We start from the raw sequence: 17,122 nt of genomic DNA, 5'->3' as shown, positions 1-17,122 counted from the left end.
TTGCATAAAAACCAGGTGCACTGCCCAACCTGTAAGCAGCCAGTCAACATAGGGGCTACTAATAGCCTAACAAACCTTATTTGGCACGGCCCAGGAACATTTTTCATGCTTGTGTTGCTCCTCAACACTTTTTACATCTGAATGGTGCTCACAGGTGAAAAATGTTGGGGGCTCTAGGTGGTTTCATCCCACACTCCAAAATTATGCAGGCAGGTTAATTATTATTCAATCTACTGTGTGTATATGTGATAAAGATCTTCAATTCAAAGGTCCACTGTTGCAGGGAGAGACGTAAAACTATCAGTGTTCTTTCTTAAGTCAAATGTTTTGGAGTCAGTGGGCATTTCAAAAATGGCAAAGTTGTGTGCTCACCACTAAATTGTATACCGTGAGTCAGGGGTGCAATTAGTCGGTGACCAGAACATTCATACAAAGACAAGAGGTCCTTTGCACTAAACCAATTATCAAATTAAGGACATAAAGACATATTGTGCATCAATGTGGTCCTTGAGTTTATTATTAGTATGATGTAGAGTGATAACCTGAGACAATCTGCAGTTGTTTTCATTTATTATTATTTTGGTTTTTGAGTTATTTAGCTTTTTTTTCAACAGCTCTTCAGTTTGCCGTTTACAGCGAGTGCCTAGTGAACAGGGACATCTGCTTATATGCCCCTCAACAGCTATATTATACACTAACAGGAGAGAACAAATGCAAGAAGTACTTTGACCCATTGGTAGTAGTAGTGTATTGTAGCCCCTGTTCGTAATAATGCAGACACAGTCCTAGTGATTGTTATAGGAACATGTCAGTATCAATTTGTGTACAATCCATTTCCTTTAAAGGGGGGTTGTTCACCCTTGAGTTAACTTTTAGTATGCTGCAGAGACTGATATTTTGAGACTATTTGCAATTAGTTTTCATTTTTTATTATCTGTGATTTTTGAGTTATTTAGCTTTTTATTCAGCAGCTCTCCAGTTTACAATTTTAGCAATCTGGTTGCTAGGGTCCAAGTTACCCAAGCAACCATGCATAGATTTGAATAAGAGGCTAGAATTTGATTAGGAGAGGCCTGAATAGAAAGACAAGTAATTAAAAGTAGCAATGACAATATATTTGTAGCCTTACAGAGCATTTAGATGAGGTCAGTGACCCCCCATTTGAAAGCTGGAAAGAGTCAGAAGAAAAGAAGGCAAATAATTCAAAAACTATAGAAAATAAATAATGAAGACCAAATGAAAAGTTGCATTCTATGACATACTAAAAGTTAGCTTAAAGGTGAACCACCCCTTTAACTGTACATCTGCATGACTATAATTTTTAGTTGCCTTGTTAAACATCTAATTTATAAGGACCACTGCCCATAGCAGCCAGCAATTTCTTTCATTGTTACATGCAGACAAATGACTGGCTGCCACAGTCAGTGAATGAAGCAACTAGGTAACACATTAAAGCTGACATTTTAGAGATGGTTAATAATATAAGTTACTCATTTAATTACCATGATGACATATTAAACAATATCTGTTCCTTTTTAAAAGCAAAACCCCAGCAATGCTCTCTGATGTGGTCATTTTAATGTACATATATAATGTACATATAGAGTGTGACCCCAGCCTTAGTGGACCTCACCCCAACCCCCTCCGCACAGTTGTCAGTTGAGGTGGATAACTATAAGTTACGTGTAAGGGGAGCATTGGGTTGCGGCATAAGCAAACAACTGGTGGGGGGCCTGGGGTGGCATTTAGATTGTAAGCTCTTTTGCAGAGGGCCTTCCTCAACTTTTGTACCAGTACGGGTTGTTATGTATGTAACTTTGTATGTAATTTCTTTGTATAAACACATTTATTTTACAGCACTGCGCAATATGTTGCGCTCTAAAAATACATGTTAATAATAAGGAAAGGAAATCAAATTGCCTCAAATTTTTGGAGAAGAAATGCACACACTCTCAAGTAGGAATTTTAAAGAGAAATGGGAGTTATCAGATTGGCTCAGACAACTCCAATAGCACTCATTTTTGCATGTTGCACTCAAGTACTGTTACTATGGTAACAGCTTTGTGACATCATAGGAAATAGTAAACAAAAGCCTGAACATCATCTTGTTGCTTGTCATTTTTTTTTGACGTTTATTAAAATCTCAGTGTTGGTTTAGTGTTGGTTTTTGGAGAAAACGTATATACATAATGTCAGGTAGGGATTTTGAAAATGAAATGGAAGTAAAAATAACTTGTCTCACATGGCTTTAAAACATTCTGATTTCATCCATTTCTAAAACTACTACAAGCACTGTTACTATGGTAACCACCCATTGTGACATCATTATGGTACCATTATGACATCATTGTGGCACCATTGTGACATCATTGTGGCACCATTGTGACATCATGGGACATAGTGACCTTAAAGGGGTTGTTCACCTTCAATGTACAAATCTTATGAAACCACTAACAATGTTCTCAATGTGCTAGAAAAACCATTTTCCATAACAAAAAGAAAAAATGCCAATGTAAAAGCTAATTTCTATACCTATTAACTCACTCCTTCTCCTGTCTCTCTGACCAGTTTTCTGAAGTGATGGGAGTGGCCTATTTTGAACATGACACACCAAGAACTTCCTATATGATGACATCATCATGCCCAGGCTTTGCCCTTACTTGTTTCCTATTGGATGTTGATACTGCCCTCCTCCTAGTAATTTATTGGGTGCTTGTGAACTGTAACCAGTCACATAATTTGAATGGTCATTGGTTGATTACTCAATTGTAATGGCAGAGGTTAACAGACGCAGCATATAAACAAACCTGCCTTGCAACAGACAATCACACAGCCAAGCAGACAAATACTGCAGAAAAGGAAGGAGCAACATTGTTCTCCCAATTCTGGCACTCTCCTTCTGCCTAGACTAAAACTGAATGGAGAGCCAAAGGGGAGCAACCTTTTCTGGGAATAAATACCGGATTTTCTATATTTTTATCTTTTAATACCTTTGGCATTAAGCATAATGTCAGTTATTTACAAAATTGCAACAAAACCAGCACTGACTTGCTTAGAAACGTATGTAACTTCCACATCTTGCAGGGACAGTAGGGCTGCCACCTCACCCTTTTAAAACCAAACACATATGAAATCCACAGCCTGCATGGCTAATTATCAACTCATTTAGATGCTGCAGACTGAACTGATTTCTGTGCAGCCATGTATCATGCATCTAAATGAATTGCCAATTAGCCATGCAGGCTGTGAATTTCATATGTGTTTGGTTTTAAAAGGGTGAGGTGGCAGCCCTAAGTGACAGGCAGAGCAGTGTTGTGGGCAGGTAGGTTTTTTGAACATTTTGTGTGCTCTCCCAGGGGGGCGGTAATTTACCTAGGAAAACGATCACTTTTTTAAGTGTTTAAGTGTTCCACTTCTGGAACAAGATTTAGAGCTCTAAATACCAAAAAATGAAAAACTTCTATTTTTAATGATATAGGGATCTATACCAGAAAAATATTCAACTCACTTGGAAAGCCTCAAGCTCATACAAATAGTCCTGGAAGTCACATCAGTTGCTGAATAATGATTTTTATGAGGTAAATACACAAAATAATACATGGACACCCCCCCCCCCAAATAATATATTTCTGGAAAGCACAAGTGTCATCTCCCATAGACTCCATTATAATCCAATAATTCAAATTTATAAAAATTATTTCCCTTTTCTCTGTAATAATAAAACAGTCGCTTGTACTTGATCCCAACTGAGATATAATTAATCCTTATTGAAAACAGAACCAGCCTATTGGGTTTATTTAATGATTACATGATTTTCTAGTAGACTTAAGGTATGAACATCCAAATTATGGAAAGATCCATTATCCAGAAAACTCCTGGTCCCAAGCACCTTGATCCCCCATCTGCACAGTTGAAGTCTCTGCAGTACACAGCCCACACTCCCCCTCCCTCTCACAAACTTGTAACAGTTTCTCTTCAGTACCTGAATGCTGCTCAAATTCCCCAACACAGCCCAGCACAGGAAGCAGTGGCAGATTGACAGCAGACATAGCCAATAGGAGTTAAGTTAGCTGCCAGTACAATGTGCGATGTCATATAAGGAAGAGGAAGTTAACACTGTAGTGTTTTTGGGGGTCAGTGACCCCCTCCCAGCACAGGGTCTGTGTGGAACTGAAGGATTAGTACAGGGACACTTCTGAGGCGAATATCTCTTGAACTGTACTTTTTCTGTTAACTATTTCTATGGAAAAGTTTGTTCTATTCATGTGAACTGTTAGATTTGTCAATTTGTTACAAAGGTGAACAACCCCTTTAAGCCTTAACATCACCTTGTTTATTTTTATTTGAGCTTGACGTTCATAGTGACCTTAAACCTTAACATAACCTTGTTTCTTTTCATTTGAGCTTAATGTTCATGATGATCAGAATGCAGAAACTACTATTCATTTTATTATTAGCTTTGATTTTTGAAGAGAAAATATACATAATCTCAGGTAGGAAATTTAATTAAATCAATGTACATCTAATAAGGAGTATGGTATGATAATTTTCAGATATATGAGGTCCAAAAAATATGCTATTTGCCTATTGTTTTTTAAAATAATTCAAACAGGAAGATACTATTTGTACAACAGAACAAAAGTTAAATAGCTTGTATTTTTGCAGCTGCATTTAAATAATATTGTTGTAATTGCAAACTCATAACATGAGATTTTAAAATGCAAATGTAATTTATCGCATTCTTACAACTGACAAAGTTCTGGTTACTATAGTCCATAGTGATGGGCAAATAAATTCGCCTGGCGCAAATTCGCAGCGAAATTCCACGTTTTGCCGCCGGCGAATAAATTGGCAAAGCTAATTGGATGCCCATTAACTTTAGCGCCTGAGTCAAAATTGAAGCTATCGACTTTTCCGACATGCATCCACATTGTAAAGTTATTTGCTCCATAACTTGTTCTGTCTGAAATAAGCAAGTTAGGAATTGATAACACATAATATATGAATAAGAATGTGTCAATATTAAACACAGTAGAGCAGTGACTTTACTTTTTCACTTTTCAAATGTTCTCATTTTTCGTTCTAGGAGAAAAAATTCAGAATAAGGAAGACAATGACATTTATGATTTAAGAGATGATACTGCCAGTGATTATGGTAAAATGGCCATTTTACTCTTTAATAGATACATATATCTACAGTTTATAAATATCTACAGTATTTTAAGGATATTAAGGGGCAGATGTAAGAAGGGTCGAATATCGAGGGTTAATTAACCCTCGATATTCGACTAGGAACTAAAATCGTTCGACTTCGAATATCGAAGTCGAACGATTTAGCGCAAATCCGAACGATTAAATCCTTCGAATCGAACGATTCGAAGGATTTTAATACAACGATCGAAGGAATATCCTTCGATCAAAAAATCACAGGCAAGCCTATGGGGACCTTCCCCATAGGCTAACATTGACTTCAGTAGCTTTTAGCTGCCGAAGTAGGGGGTCGAAGTTTTTCTTAAAGAGACAGTACTTCGACTATCGAATGGTCGAATAGTCGAACGATTTTTAGTTCGAATCGTTCGATTCGAAGTAGTAGTCGAAGGTCGAAGTAGCCCATTCGATGGTCGAAGTAGCCCAAAAAACACTTCGAAATTCGAAGTTTTTTTAATTCGAATCCTTCACTCGAGCTTTGTAAATGTGCCCCTTGGTCTTTTCTTTCAGATGAATACACAGCAGAGACAACTACATCTGCCACACTCACTACTCTGCCCTGGCACGGTATGGAACTATATGTTATAAAGCAGGTTTAGCTCTTAGATGTATATGATTGTTATGACAAGGAACCTCTATAAATGTGTATTTCCTCAGCTTCCTGTAAATATAGACTTCTTTTGGTAACACTTAGGAAAAGCTGTGGAAATGGCAATGCATGTATTCACATCAGTGAAATGTTTCCTTTATTTTTATTTTGCTTCTCTGTGCAGCTCCTTTTGAGATGCGTGGCACTTTCCTTTAGCTATGAACCATACAATCCCACAGATTACAAAGCAAATAGATGTGTTAACAACTTTGCCATACCACTTACTGCAAAGTTGCAGCACTGTGTATATTGGTACTGTTGACCCTGGGTTATTGGTTTTCTGATATATGAACAGGAAGAAATTTGTTATTCCTTAGCATTAATTTTGTTCTAGTAAAGAAGGTAAATACGTTTAGATCATATTCAAAAGTAGGTACGGTCAGCTGGTAGTTTTCTTGTATTGGTTGGTAGACTGGGGCATCCAATAAATTCCTTAAAAATAATCATTCAATGTGTTTGTCTTTTACAGACGAAGGCAAGATGACTACACCAGAGATGGATGAGAGGTTTCTTTCCTATTTGTGGAAAAGTAATTATATTTCTTCTTTGTCCATTTATTTGTAATCTAAATTGATGAATGTAAATAGTATTGCTGCAATAAATTATTTTTTTTCTTTTAGAGATCATGAATAGCAAGCCTCGTCCACAAACTGGTAAGTATTTAAATGATTTTGAAACATCCACCCAACATAAACTTTATTTAAACAAATCCACTTTAAGGTAATGGCACAAGTTGCGTTTTGTTGCTTATGTGTTTTTTTATGTTTTGCTTGCAATTCCTCTGACCCTACTGGTGCTATTGGGGGTCAGAGACAGCATTAACCATTTTACAATGATAATCATCTGACTCACAATTGCACCAGCAGGGTCAGAAAGATTGCAACATAATTTATGGGGAAATTCCACAGGTAGCAAAACATCCCCTGAGCCATTAACTTTCATATTCGTCATTACCAGTGGAAAGTCAAAGCTAGCCTCCATCTTGCTTTTATTTTCCATTATTTTTTCATTTACATAGTGCCATTTGAAATCACATTTAATTAGGCAAAGAGAAAAACTCTACTATTCTTTCATTAATTGTCATTTCTCAACTGATTTTGTTTTTAGAATTCTTAGATGAACAGTATGAAAAATATCTAGACGAAGACTTATTTTATTTATCCTGCGTGGTCCTCTCACTGATTGCAGTTTTTGGAATTCTATCAGCATACTACTGTTTAGTGAAGAAAAATATGTTAAATATATTGTAGGTATACATTCATTCTTTTCTCTCCCGATATCCTTTTTCCCCAAAAAGTAACTTTCGATATTTTTTTTACAGACCTGAAGACGGCCTACGTAAAGCAGAGGAAGGTAATTGTCTCATAAAAAGTTTATACAGTGTGTGTAATTAGGGCAGAATAAATAGGGGGTTAATTTAATATAATTATTTTTACCCCTAGGAAGTGCAAATGATGATAATTCAGCCACCTGAAGAAAGCAATGAAAGCATTTCAGAGAGGGGAATAGAGTAATTGTGGCAGTAGCAGAGATTGCAAGTGGTAGCAACCATCTGTTTGAATGGAATGATTTTCCGATTTGCAGATACTATACTGTAACTATGTAGTAGGCTGCCAATTCAGAATTCAACAGAATTACTCTAGGACACTGAGGAACATGCAGATGAATGACTTGTTACATTCCCCTGTTAATCATCTAGACTCTAGAGAGGTGAAACCTTCATTGACATCCCCTCAACACTAAAGTGACTTTACTATGTAATGAACTTTGTCAATAAATATATTTTAATAAAACTGTATGTGTCTTTAATGGTAGGTTTATTTATTCTCAGACCTATGATTTCGATACTAATACCGGGTGTTATAAGCTTTTGCTCTTATTTGTTAGAGTTTTTGCCCCAAACCTCCATTAGTGTCTATATTTACCATTAAAAGTCTACTATTCATCAACCCTCTTTCACCCCTGACATTAAGAAGGGCATTTCAGAAAATCTTGTGCCCTTACAGCTGTAAATAATATTAGGCTCTATGCTTACATCCTAAAGGGGCAGTATAACCTCTTGTTCAACATTAGTTTACTTAATAGGGCTTGTGCTATACATTATTTTCCCTACTGTTTTAATCATTGAAAATGTTTTGTGTTATTGCTTGTGTTAAACAGGCAAACACAAGGAAATTGAGTTTGTGGCCCTTGTCAGGTAAATTATTAGATTACCAGTAAAGAACCCAGTAACTCGTTTATAACAATTTATTGTATTTCTTAAATGTATCATAAGCTAACTGCATGGGTCAGAGTTAACAAGCCAACATCTACCCCATTTAAGCCTTTCGGGATGCCCGCTCTCACTAGTGATATTTGACCTTGCTGTTGAACCCTTTGCTATAGCTATAAATAATAGGCCTCTCCCTTGGCCTATTCACAAAAACATTTTCTTATATGGATGATCTTTTGATTTACTCCCAAGAACTGGCAACTAGCCCACCTAAAATGGGGTTCCAACTAAAATAATGTGGAGGGTAAATGTAGCACTAGCACAAACAATAACTTTGATCCCAGAATCTCTACTCTGTCCACTGATTTACAAATCTGCATGTGGTAGGCTCACCTTGCACTTACATCATAGGACAGGCAGATTATGGCACACAGGCAGCATAGGGCAGGCAGAGTATGGCACACACAGGCAGCATAGGGCAGGCAGAGTATGGCACACACAGGGAGCATAGGACAGGCAGAGTATGGCACACACAGGCAAGGTAGGGCAGGCAGAGTATGGCACAGAGATAGCATAGGACAAGCAGAGTATGTATGAGGTGTGAACAATTCAGGACATACATGTGTAGTTAGTCTGTTGTGTCTGAATTGTGAAAAATACAGGGGCATACTGGTGTGAATAATGCAGTATCATACAAGGTGTGACCAGTGCAGGGGATTACAGGTGTGAAAAGTGCAGGGCCTAGCATTTTACGGGATACAGGTATTTACACTGGCCTAGCCACACAACAGTAGTACAGTATATCCAGAAAACTATGAGAAAGCCAATACCCAAGTTGATCCCAACTTTATTCCATGGTGCTCAAGACACTTTGCACATGATCAAACATTCCAGTACCACATGTCCCTTCCTCACTTTCCTAAAAGTGCAAGGCCTTACAGCCTGAATGCAGGGGCCATTTAATCTCACTACTGCTACCTTTTCAAAGATTACACAAGGTAAGCAGTCACCGCTGCCAGGCTTCAATGGGGAGGCGGGCTAGGGCTTTCAGTTGGATAGCGCTGAGCTAGAGAAACCTCAAGCAAATCTAATAAATTGTGGGGTCTTTGGTGGGAATCAAGTCTAGGGGAAATGACCTAAACAGATAAAATTTCCCTACAAATGTAAATTATACTATTAGGGGCCTATTTATGAAGCATTCGTTTTTTTATCGAGTTTTTATGGTGGAAAGAATATTTTAGAGGGGGAAAAAACTTGAATTGTTAGAGATTTATTATACCCCAAAGCTGCTAAAAATTACAATCCAAAAATAATTCATCTAAAACTTGTCAAGGTCATGTAGAAGTTAATGGCAGATGTCCATTTTACAATTTGAAGATGTTTTTTGACATTGTGATCTGCACTGTTTCAAGGGGCAGATTTATTAAGGGTCAAATTGAAAATTCTAATTTGAATTATTCACATTTTTGTATGGCCAAAACTGTCAAATTCAACTAGGGAGTTATCCAAACTCATTTTGAGTATTTTAAAAAATCTAATTTATCATACTCTGACCCTTTAAGAATTCGAATGCGACTATTCGCTTCCTAAAACCTGCTGAATTGCTTTTTAAGTCAATGGGAGAGGTCCAGGGATCAATTTGGAGATGTTTGCAGCCTTCCTGACATTCAAGTTTTTTTTTAGGAAAAAAACACGAATCAACTGATCAAATTTGATTCATGTTACTGGGGCATTTAAATTTGTCCGAGTTGGTAAAATTCTATTTTATTAATACATTTAGATTAGTCAAATGTATGAGAGTTTATTGAAGTTTTTAAAAAAACTCGCATGAATTCGAAATTCAACCCTTGATAAATGTGCCCTCCCCTTATACGATTCAACTTGTTGCGCGATTTTGTCAAGACTTTTCCCTGCACCAACTTTTTCAAGCTGATTTTATTTTTAGAAATTTGTGGATGAAAGTTAGGTCGACTTTGTTTTAATGAAAAAATCAGATGAATAAGTTTTAATAATTAACCCCCCTTAATGTCTCAGTGTTGAAATAGAGTAAGACCAGTGACATGCAAATTTTACTAAATATAAAAAAAAAAGAAAACCACTTAAAAAAGGCAAATAAAAACACTGCAAGATTCTTCTTCGCAGTAACATATTCTTTGATTTGACATCTGCCTTTTTATTTTGTGTACTATGTATTTGCCAGCAGCATATTTGTTTCAAAATTGCCTTCTTGACATTTAAAGCCCTGCATAATCCAGGGCCTATCTACTGGCAACCAATTCATGTTGACAGTTCTCAGAATCTTTTAAATTTGTTGCGGCCCCCATCTTCCATATGTTTAAATTGCTTTGATATCATCAGTCAACCTCAAATGCATGTATCCTTGCTATCATGTTATATGAACTAAACAAGTATTCCTTTTTTGGACATATCTTCTCTGTCTGGTTTATTTGACTTACTTTTATTATTTCAAACCCTGCAACGTCTTTCATAATCAACATATTAAATATGTTGCTGTAAAATATACTGCATCAAAAAGACTGGTTGCAGCATTTGCCCCACAATTCCAGCATAAATTGCAAGTATAAGTGGAAGTTGAATCTGACACCATTGCAGCCAATGTATTGAAATGCATGCTATTGCTCTGAAAATGTTCTAAGTTCAGATGTGGGCACCCTGAATCAAAATTCTGTTAGCATCTAATTATTTAGGTTCAAGTCTGCTGTCCTTATTGACACTGTCTGCTCTGCCCCCCCCCCCCCGTTTTAATGTGGCAGTAGCTTCATGGTTTCATTACAGCAATATATGCACTGTCTTTTTTCATGATGATGGATCATTACTTATAAAAAATATTGTTGGGGGGTCAAAAAATAACTTAATTGAATGTCAGTTGATATTTTGTGCTCATATTTCAGATTTACTAAAGGGCGAATGGTCACCAACGACTGATTCACACCCATCGCTACACTTTGCCAGGAGCAAATATGCTCAGACTACGCTAATTCACTAAATGCAGATGAATGCTGGCGACGTTTCGCTAGCATTACATTGGCAATGCAAGCATTTGAAGATGCGCTAGCCTTCATAGGGATCTTGCGCTCAGGTCAATTTGTATAGAGCTGGAAATTTAAAGTTGTATGGACTTCTTTATGTTAAATGTTGGTGCATATACTTACAAATTACACTTTTTAAAACAAATGTCCAGGGAACCTTAATAAAGACAAGAGAGTTATTCTAATGCCCTACACATGTGCCCACTGTAAAATTAATGTTCCATATGTCTGAGGTGGCGAGGACAACTCTGGTGAAAGAGGTACTTTAGTGAATTTGCGGAGTAACGATAGTTCGCCATAGCGAAAAGTCGCCTGGCGATAGAGTGCGAATGATCACTAGCGCCAGTCTCTTTCTCTAGCGTATTGGTCGCCTGCACCCCTTATCAAATCGGCAATGTTAGCCACTTTAGGTCTGCCCCTAAATTTCTACAGCAATCTTAATGAAAACTTGTTTTTGACAATTAAAAAAAACAACTTTTTACCATAAAATTAAAACAAAGAGGTTGACATAGAGCAGGATGGGTGCCTGGGTGCCATGTTTAGGCTTGAATAGTGCTGCCGGTCACTGAAACATGTTGGTTACCAGGTTTAAGGTGACTTGCATTACTTTGTAAATGCTGCCCTTAACCAAGGGCCTGTTTTTTTGCTTTTTTAGGGAGGGTTTTTCTTTTTTGATATAGTTCTAAACGTTCTGCTTCCCGCATTTACTGTATGAATATATGTTTGAATGCTTTTGACACTCTCTGGGTCCTAACCATAGCGGTAAACTCCAAACTCAAACCAATATATCCAATATGGTAAAATGTCAGATTGCGTCCATTTCTGTAGTAAATCACCCTTATTTGTTGCTTTTTAAAACAATTGGTGAATGGAAAGTTTCCTCAACATAATTTTTGGTATGATACAAATAAGCTAGCCAATTTGCTGGCAATTTTTTGTTAAAGTTCAGATACCGACACCTTGAATAAAAACTATGTTAGCATCTTATTATTTAGAGCCCACTATCCTTATTGACACTGCACTCTGGGATCTGGATCTACCGCTAGCTTCATGGTTTCATTGCAGCAATACATGAACTTGTGTGTGATTCCAAACAGGAGAGAGGGTGGATGCACCAGCAACTCTACAGAAGTAAAAATAGTGGCTTTAGATGCAAGTATATTTAATGAATGCTGTCAATTTGCGCAACAACTGCATCCATCTTTGCACAACCGCAACTGAGCTTGCGGATGTAAATAAGCCCAATTATGTTTTTTCCTTTTGAGTGAAATCCTGTACTACAACAGCACTTGACGAAACAGCATTTATTGATCACAGAATGCTGGAACGGTGAGATTTTAGCGTCTTGCTCAAGGTCATAAGCATCTGACTTTGAGTATCCTTCATGGGTTTATACAAAGTCATAACTCTTTGGCTCAGTACATACTGTAAATGACCCTATTATTATACAGTACATGAGAAATAATTATAGTAGTCTTCAGTTGTCTGAGTAATCTGCCTTATTGTATCTGTTTAGTCACCAAATATTTTTATTTACAAACACAAGCTTACTATCTATGTCAATGTCATGAGACAATTAAGTTTTACTTCTGCCACCACCACATTCTAAGAGCTAGCAGTAATCTGAATAGCACCTGCCTGCTGCCTATGAAAGCACATCAGAATAATGTTGACTTGGATTCTATTAATACTTTCTTAGCAGAGAGCAAAATAGTTTAGACAATGACCTCTTATAATATGGATCTGACCTTAGACCTTCTGGGGTCCATATACCACTTTAATGTTCTTGTGCTCAGGAGCAACTTCACCTATGTTCCTGTTTCTGCTGATTCTTAAATTCTGAGACAGTTTCCGACTACTGTTCAAATGTGCACTTGAGCAAATGTAAACAGCAATATTTAAGATATGGATTGAGGTGCAATCTCTTGCTGTTTGACTCATTTCTCTGCTTTCCTAAACTTCTTTTTAGTCTCAAACACATTATATAATATAGATACACAGTAAATGAGAGACCATTTCAGAGTATAGCTAGCTTTTACATACTTAGGATCTGATTTCAAGCAAAACTTTAGTTTCCTTTTAACTTACATTTACAAAGCACCTTCCTCTAGCTGAGTGTGAACATTTCCTGCAAGCCGAGATCAATGCTCAAACAAACGGCTGTTTAACTACACTTTAGCAACAGAATAAGAAATAGGCCAAATATTTAGCAGCACAAGGGCCCCCTGACACCTGGGCCCACCGGGAGTTTTCCTGGTATCCCGGTGGGCCAGTCCGACACTGATAGTAGGTAGACGAAAGGTTATTTGAAATGTACACCAACAACTGGAAAATGCTGGAAAATTCTATTATGTTGTTGAACATCTGGACTGTTAAATGTTGCTTTTTATTCATGAAGTTAGCTTGTGAGATTGTAACCATTTATTTCCAACCTGTGCCTACCACCTACCAGTACTGTACCACATGCTGTCACTAATTTAACCACATTGTAAGGTAACTACACGTCATATTGTTATCTTAAAAATATACAGTGCTGGTTGCAATCTGATGAGTATTTATAGTGGTGAGTATCATAATAAAAAAAAACAATAACATTTCCCAGTAACACTGATAAAAAAAATTTGGAAACAAATTACAAAATGACCTTGCTACAAAATACAAAAAAACAAAGCACATTTCACTTGCATTCATAAATGAAACAAATACAGTTATCAAGAATATAGCAATAGGCTCACAATTACTATGTATTTTTGTGAACACAAATAAAAAAGAAAATTGTCTGCAATCACTATTTATAAAGTGAAATGAATAGTCATTAATTGACTGAACAGTTGGTCCTTTTCTATCTTTTGCTAGTGCAAGTATGGGATTTGTTATTCAGAATACTAGGGACCTGGCATTTTCCGGATAATGGATCTTTCCATAATTTGGATCTTCATACCTAAAGTCTATTAGAGAGTCATTTAAACATTAAATAAACCCAAATAGAATGGTGTTGCTTCCAATAATGATTAATTATATCTTAGTTTTATCAAGTAAAAGTTACTGTTTTATTATTACAGAGAAAAAGAAAACCATGTTTAAAAATGTGATTATTTTGCTAAAATTTAGTTTTTTGTTGGTTTCCTTCCCATACATCAAATCTTTCTGGATAATGTATCCAATGCCAGTATACTGTATGCAAATAACAGTTGTGCATTACTTTATTTAAGCCTCCTTCTCACATGTCCCAATAATTCCACTGTGTGACAAATGCCCAGTACTGAATCAGGAAACTGATGAAGGGAACACAGCAATCCCTGCTGCCACAAGGTCTGAAAAGGCATTTGGATGTATGCATTTAGCCTGGCTATGTATTGATTATGAAGATCTACCACTGTGCAGAAAATTGAAGATTGAATCACAGAGAATGAATGCATTGGGATGGTTGGTCTAAAACAGGTTCTATGTCTAATAATAACTGCTACTGTGCTTTTCTTTTAATAAAAATGTCGAAAACACATATGCCTGTCTAGAAATAGAAGAGACTTGTGTCCAAACCAAACTTATTGGCCCATCTACGGGACCCTCTTTATGCCGTGGTCAACTGTATCTGGTAAAATCCTGGTCAAATATATATTGGACAGGTCAGTGTGTTACTACAGTCTTGTCCTAGCTGGCGTCCCTAGGCCTGCATTAAGAAGGATGATCCTGATTTGCGTCAGCACATAAGGGTCCAAATGAGGTAAAAATCCAGTTGTTTGATGACCTAAATAAACGTGTGTTGCATTCTGGCAGATTAAATATAGCATATTATAGAAATAGGTTTGAAGACTTAACAGGCAAGTGCCGCTTGGAATTTCGTGAATGTGTTGGTAGTTCCCACAATGGTCAGTTTTTTGTCAGGGCCTTTTTAATGAATCCCCTCCAAAATAATCCAATAAAAAGAACAATAGATCTTGGTATAGTCAACCCAGTGTTTAGATAAAGGCACAGCAGTTTGCTTATACAGCAGACATCTGCAGATTGCTTCAATGAAAACATAAATCACCACTAGGACTGCACACAACAGATAAATGTCACTTAAATGTGACAGCTATCCACTCTCCCAGTTTGCCCAAAAATTGCCGGAACATAATGTATCACATTAATTCATGAAGGGGTAAGGATGTGGGTAGCTCAGTGAGAGAATGTTATGGTTTATTTTAAGAAAATTAAGTCAAACATTTTGATCATTTGTCCCCTTTAGCTGAAATGTCAGTGTCTGCTAACTGCAATCTCCACTGACATTTTATGCAGATCACAGAGTTCTAATTTCCTGCAAACGTTACATAGCATGTCTGTGCCAAAATGTACAACATATTTAAGATCCCATGATGTAAGAACAAAATAAATGCATACTGCTTAGCAAAAGCTACAGCCAAGTGTCTGCCCCCTATGAGTAAATGGTACATTATACAACATTACTGGTGGGTGCCAAAGTAAGGCAACCTCCCTGTGAATTAAATGCTCTTAATGCACAGGTGCAGGAAAGGTAAGACAGATGACAGTGTAGTGTTGTGCTACATATTTCCAAAAAAATGTTTGTGTCTCTGCTTCGTGCCTAACATAGAGGCACCCCCAGTGAATTTGACTTTCCTTGTCCTAGCCTTTCTTTTTCTGTGTGCATTATTAGACCCACTGTCTGTCCAAACAATTATAAACAATTTTTGCATTTTACACTATGGATGGAATTAAATCAATATGCTGGAGAGTAAAGTGAAACCTATTATGCATCAAAAGCAGCAGCATGCGTTAGAGCACTGTAATGAATGTTATGGCCTTTGCATTTAGCGGTATAGTAATGTTTACTTACACCCGTGTCCTGTGGATGAAATAAATATAATGTCATTAATTACTTTAATTGCTGTCCATATTAAAACCCCCAAAATGTAACTACTTCATTTTTTCCACTGTTATAGCCTCATTAAACAGTTTTTTTTTTTTTGCTTTGCTAAAATCTGTAGAAGCTTGTTGCCATAGAAACACAATTCCTTTTTAATGCTCTGTAATATCCATGGCAGGAACAACTGGCACAGTTATAGGGTTTTTTCAACAATATAGGGATTTTCATTACATGAAAAAATTAACGGAAAAAAACTACAAAAACTGCATTTATTTCACTTTGCACAATGTAATATATCATTTTTCTGTAAAATCATATCGTGATGACGCAAGGCATGAATTTTACTACAGTATATAATTCTGCTCATGCCTTGCTTTTATAATATGACGCTGAACATTATGTTGTTATAGCTATGATAACTACATTTATTTTCCTCAGCAATATCAAATGAAATATTTATTAGATAATTTGGTCCTTGCTTTCAGTACTAGTTTGCTATTAAGGACATGTATAGCTAGGTGGCAGTGTTCCATTGCTGTACACATTTGAATACCTTTAGATTTTTATTTGTAAGCCTGTTGGTATTTCTGCCTTTTTATTTTAAGGCGCTTCACAAATAAAAATATACTATATTTTGATGTAGCATTATTCTGACACATAGGTAAACATGCCCATGCAATGACAGCTGACACACCAAAGGTCTAGAGCACTTAGGAGAGAAAAATTGCGAACATTAGTGCTAATTCACTAAGCATTGTACCAGACTGTAGTGCTTGGGGATGTGTAGAGGTAGGGTTGCCACCTTTTCTGGAATAAAATACCAGACTTCCTATATATTTATCTTTTTTCCCTATTAATAACATTGGGAACAGCCATCATTTTTACCGGCCAGGCCTGTAAAATACCGGCCAGGTGGCAACCCTATGTAGAGGGCAATAATTTTCAAAACACTTTCAGAAAAAAAACCAATCCAGTACAACATTATGGCAAATGTAAGTGCTGCACAAAAATGAATATACATACATACATACATAGCAGATGGTGTACCCAAATAATATACTTTCTGCATAGTAATGCATTCATAAATTACCCTGTAGTTGCGTATGTATGCCCATTTCAATTCTTATTAAATAATCTGC

The sequence above is a fragment of the Xenopus laevis genome, chromosome 6L (genome assembly GCF_017654675.1).
Source record: "Xenopus laevis strain J_2021 chromosome 6L, Xenopus_laevis_v10.1, whole genome shotgun sequence".
Classification (NCBI taxonomy): Eukaryota; Metazoa; Chordata; class Amphibia; order Anura; family Pipidae; genus Xenopus; species Xenopus laevis.
Note: the sequence above shows the minus strand (reverse complement) of the source record.